This window comes from Neofelis nebulosa, chromosome 12 (assembly GCF_028018385.1).
Source record: "Neofelis nebulosa isolate mNeoNeb1 chromosome 12, mNeoNeb1.pri, whole genome shotgun sequence".
Lineage (NCBI taxonomy): Eukaryota > Metazoa > Chordata > Mammalia > Carnivora > Felidae > Neofelis > Neofelis nebulosa.
In genome coordinates, this window is record NC_080793.1 from 93450058 (window position 1) to 93456057 (window position 6000).

Consider the following 6000-nt stretch of genomic DNA (forward strand, 5'->3'; position numbering starts at 1 on the left):
CCACACACAATCTACAGAGGTATCCGTAAGGTGTTTCTAGGTTGTAAGGCTTCTAAAAATATATAAATAGAACAATTGGTAAAGTGCTCCTGCCCTTTACAATCTGTTCATATGAGAACAACCAAATGAAGATTTTTCTCTTGCAAATTGTGCTGAAGTGGATCCTCAAAACCATCTATACAGACCAACCTATGCCACTGGGAGCACAGTGGTGTTATCAGTACCGAGAGGGTGATTCAGATCACACACCATCCTTCCCCCCCTATTTTTACCTCGATGTTGGCTTTGCTGGATCCCTTGTGCTGTCCCAGAAAGCAATGGATATACCACTATTGTAGTCTCTGTGTACTTCTGATAAGTACGTCTTGTAGGCCTGGAGTCATCTTTTCAGGGCATTTGCTATTGGTTGCTCTGCGTGTGCAAGATATTGACAACCTCTAGATAAAACTGACATTAAAAGAATTTTCTCCAATGGTATTTGGAGAACAGTCATAAAGTAACTAAACAAACATAATTGCATTATACTCTAATGTGTCCAAAGTTTAAGCTTTAAGTTATATATAGATAAAAATGAAGATAAAGTTTTTCCCCTCAGTTCAGCAATAAGACCAGAATATCTGCTCTCATCTCTCCTTTTTCAACTTAATATTGCAGGTCCTAGTTAGTATAGTAAAGCTAGAAGTGGAAATAGAGGTATACGGTTTGGAGAAGAAGAAATATATCTGTCATTATGTGCTGATGTCATTAAGTGATGACGAAAATTCCAAGAAGACTACAAGAAACTCATAATAAATTATAATAGATTACTTTAGCGAAATCTCAGAATACAAGATCAGTGTAATATGCAACATCGATCATATTACCATAGTCTAGCAACGAACAATTGGAAATGAATATCTAGAACATATACAATCATTCTCTCAGAAATGAGATGTTTGGTGTAAGTCTTTTAAAAAATGTAAAGAACCTGCACAATGAACCTTACAGAACTGATGAAAACAAACAAGCCCACGTAAGCACAAGTACATACTGCTTTCATGAACTGAAAGAGTCAAGGTAGTAAATCATCAATTCTTGTAAAATTGATAGACAGGCTTAAAATGGAATTCCTGTCAGTTCCCCATAAGGCTTTTCTTTGGTCAAAATAGACAAACTTATTCTAAAACTTACATCAAAGTTAAAGGAAGAGTGACAGCAGCAAAATGATGGACAGACTAGGATGGTCCAAGCTCTTGTTTCTGCACAGAAAATTAAAAAAAAAAAAAAAAAGAAAGAAAGAAAAGAAGAACACACACACACACACACACACACACACACACACACTCAGAAACCTCTAAACCAACTTTATAGGAGCTCCAGAAAATAGCCAAAGGCTTCCAGTGACCAGCATATGCCCAATCAAGAAAAAAACATCTTCAAAAAGGTAAGAAGGTTTTGTGGCATTTTACCCGCCCTTGTCCCATACCTCCCAGCAGAGCCATGGTCTTAGTCCTGTGCAGGAGCAGTGCTGGTCCCCGGTTCCCCTCCTCCATTGTGGGGAGCAGAGCAGACCTTCCTTGCAGATAACTGTGTTCCCTCATTCCAATCTGCCTGGGGGCCTCCTGAAGGCCTGGAGCAAGATGTTCGTGTGTAGTTTGCACAGGTTGGACACAGGTGGGAAAAGGCAGGTGCTGCTCCTGAACCTACAGGGCACCTCTGAACCTACAGACGCCTGAGCTAGGAGATTCAGGCTGGGGACACGCAATTGACCGTTTAAAGCTCAGGAGATAAGCTAAAGTAAGACTTTGGGAAATGAGGATTTTCTAAAGCAGCCTGTATACAGGGGAGTTTAAAAAGCCATGTGCAGGACAGGCAAGAATGCTCAGAAAAGTACTGAGAAGACCTCAAGCTTCCACCCCAGGCTGACTCCTAGCCCAGAGCAAGCCTAGCAAAGGGGGAGGGGGGACAAGGACTCCAGCACAGAGCCAGCATGCCTGGGGGAGGTAGCTGTTCTCTCTCATTATTTGTTATTTTTATTTGTTTATTTGTGTCAGCTCTGGAGATTCAAAGAAATCTTTCAAAACATAAGCTAAACACAAACTAAAGAAACAAAGACTTCAGTGTTTAAACTCGACAAGTAATCAATCGTCTTTGCAAAAAATAATAATAATAATAACTGGAGGTGTGCCTGGGTGACTCAGTCATTAAGCATCTGACTCTTGACTTCGGCCCAGGTCATCATCTCACAGTTCATGAGTTCTAGCCCCGCAACAGGCTCTGTACTGAGAGTGCGGAGCCCGGTCATGATTCTCTCTCTCACTCTCTCTTTGCCCCTCCCCCACTCTCTCTCTCTTTCAAAATAAATAAATAAACTTAAAAAAAATGGAAGCATCAAAATGAACACACTACTACAGGCTTCAAAAATAAGTAAAAACATGGGGCGCCTGGGTGGCGCAGTCGGTTAAGCGTCCGACTTCAGCCAGGTCACGATCTCGCGGTCCGTGAGTTCGAGCCCCGCATCAGGCTCTGTACTGAGAGTGCGGAGCCCGGTCATGATTCTCTCTCTCACTCTCTCTTTGCCCCTCCCCCACTCTCTCTCTCTTTCAAAATAAATAAATAAACTTAAAAAAAATGGAAGCATCAAAATGAACACACTACTACAGGCTTCAAAAATAAGTAAAAACATGGGGCGCCTGGGTGGCGCAGTCGGTTAAGCGTCCGACTTCAGCCAGGTCACGATCTCGCGGTCCGTGAGTTCGAGCCCCGCGTCAGGCTCTGGGCTGATGGCTCGGAGCCTGGAGCCTGTTTCCGATTCTGTGTCTCCCTCTCTCTCTGCCCCTCCCCCGTTCATGCTCTGTCTCTCTCTGTCCCAAAAATAAAATAAAAAATGTTGAAAAAAAATTAAAAAAAAAAAAAAAATAAGTAAAAACCCAACAAACCATGGTGAACAGGAAGATTCTTATTTCCAGAGTTACGAATAATAACCAATTTCCAACAAAAAAGTCACAGGCATACAAAGAAACATAAAAATAGTAAGCTCATCTTGACAAAAGAGCAAAAGCACTTCTATGAATGTAGGATAGTTGTTTTATTTGTTTGTTTGTTTGTTTGTTTGTTTGTTTGTTTAGCAAGTATATGAGTGGGGGAGGGAAACAGAGAATCTGAGGCAGGCTCTGCAGTGTCAGCACGGAGCCCCATGTGGGACTCGAACTCCCGAACCCTGAGATCATGGCCTGATCCAAAAACAAGAGTCAGATGCTTAACTGACTCAGCCACCAGGTGCCCCGAGGATAGTTGTTTTAACAAATTGTGTTGAAACAATTGAATGCCCACAGGCCAAAAAAACAAAAAACAACCCCCCCCAAAACCTCCACCTAAACTTCACACTTTATATATAAAAATGAACTCAAAATGGATGATACATCTGTACATAATGTAAATACATCTGTACATAATGTAAATACCTCTCTACATAATGTAAAACGTAAAACTATAAATCGACAAAAACATAGGAGAAAATCTTTATGATTTAGAGTGAAGCAAAGGTTTCTTAGCCATGACACCAAAAACATGATCTATAAAATTAAAAACTGATAAATTGTAATCATCAAGATTACAGACTTTTGTTCTGAAAAAGACCCCATGAATAAGATGAATAAACAAATTGATATATTGGTGCCACCCTCAGAATCCACTTCGATTTCAACAGTTTTATATGTACTCATTTGTATGTTTGTGTATAATTTTTTTAAAGCGATTCTTTTTCTTTTTTTAATTTAAATTTTCATTAGTTAACATACAGTGCAATATTGGCTTCAGGAGCAGAAGTCACTGATTCATCACGATATGAAATTTTATGACATGGACTCGCATAAACACCACAGTGAAGAAGATGTATCACCGGGGTCGTACCTAATGCTACTCTTCACAGACCCTCCATTCTCTCCTCCCTCCCTGGGGTCCTCCATAACCCCTGGCAACCACAAACATGTTTTCCATCTTGACAACCTTCTCTTCTTAAGAATGTTGTATAAAAGGAATCATATATGTGTTATATAAGCAAAATGTTATATCAATGACTTTTCACTCAGAAAAATCCCCTTGAGATCCATTCGACTTGCACACATCAATTTGCTCCTTTTTATCAGAAAGTAGCATTTACTAGTATAGCTGTACCACAAATTGTATGGCTATTTACTGATTGGAGATCATCTGGGTTGTTCCCAATTCGGGGTTCTTACAACTAAAGCCACTGTGAACATTCACGTACAGGGTTTTGCATAGACATGCTTTTCATTTCTCTGGGATAAATGCCCAGCAGGGTGATGCTGAGGATTTGGTAAGTGTATGCTTATTTTTTTTTTTTAAAGAAACTGCAGTCTGGGGATGCAGGGGACTTGGGTGGAGTCTAGGGAGTCTGGGGGGTGCATTTGACCTGGAAGTGGTGGCAAGAGTGTCTCTAGTCACAGGAGACATGGGCCACTGTGGTTGTAACCCAGGTCACAGGGCACTCGAAGAGAGTCACAGGGGTATCTAGGAGCACAGAGATCTTGGAAGTAACCAAAGAGGTGTTGGGGGGCACCAGAGGCTTGAAAGGAGTCATAGCAGTTTCTGGAGGCACAGAGGACATGGGAGGATTCCCAGAGATTTGGAGTGCATGGCAGCCTAGAAGCAGACAGTTGTCTCAAGGAGGAGTGGTAAGACCCAGGGAACACCAGCATCATTGGGTGGATGGTGGGTTCAGAGAAGCACCAGCAGCATCAGGGTGCATGAGGGCCTGAAGGAGCACCAGGACTGTCTGGAGGTGTTGCGACGCGTATGGTCACACGAGGGATGTGGAGGGAGTTGCAGGCACGTGTGGGGCAGCAGAGAACTGGGAGAAGTCACAAGAATGTTTAAGGTACAGGAGATTTGAGAAGAGTTCTCTGCCCAGGGTCCCATGAGGCTGAAGTGGAGATGTTCACCGGGCTGCGTTCTCATTGGGAAGCTCTGGGTAGAAAATCCAATTGCAAGCTTGTCCTTGCTCCTGGCACAATTCAGTTCCATGCAGCAGAAGGTCCGAGGCCCTGGTTTCTTCCCAGTGTCGTTGAGGGCCACTCTCAGCTTCATTAGGCCAGTGCATCCCTTGCCGTGTAGCCCCACCATTTTCATGCCAGCGACACCGAACCTTTCTCATGCTCTGAACTCAGACGGGGATCACACCACTGGCTTTCCTGGGGCCAGTGTACAGATGGCAGATCATCTGAGCCTTCACAATCACGTGAGCCAATCCCTCATAGGTAAACAGTCCCTGCCACTCCCTGTTTCTTGCTCTCCTGATTCGTATTAGCTCTGTTCCTCTGGAGAACCCCAACAAATGTAGCAACCACTATGAAAGTCACTAAAAATATAGGTATAGAATTAACAGAGAAATTAGATGGTACAATAAAAAATGTTAGTGGAAAAGACAGAAGTAGAGAAGTAAAAGTGGGGGAAAGATAAGAGAAACACAGAAAACAAGTAGCAAACTGGAAAATGTAACTCAAACCACATCAATAGTCACACTAAGTATAAATAGACTAAGCACTCTAATTTAAAGATAGACATTGAAAGACCATATTAAAACATTTAAAAAATAAGGCCCTTATAAATATGATCCCTAAGAGGAAGAAGGAAAGAAATGAGAAATTAAAGTAATCCAACTTTGAATGGAATAAGTAAAACTTTTATTTGCAGAAGTCATGAACCTCTATGTAGAAAATTCTAATGAACTTGCCAAAACAAGAGACTATAACTAATAAATAACTTGAAGATCCTAAGAAGCAATATTTCTTACAAAAGTCCATGATATTTCTGTATACTAGCTATAGAAAGATGAAAATAAACTAAAATAATTTCATTCACAATAGCATAGAAAATAGTTAGATATAAATTTAATAAAGAAGTACAAAATCCGTACATTGAAAACTATAAAACATTGCTGAGAGAAATTAAAGACCTAGTTAAATGGAGAAACATAGCTCACTCATGGATTGAAGGATT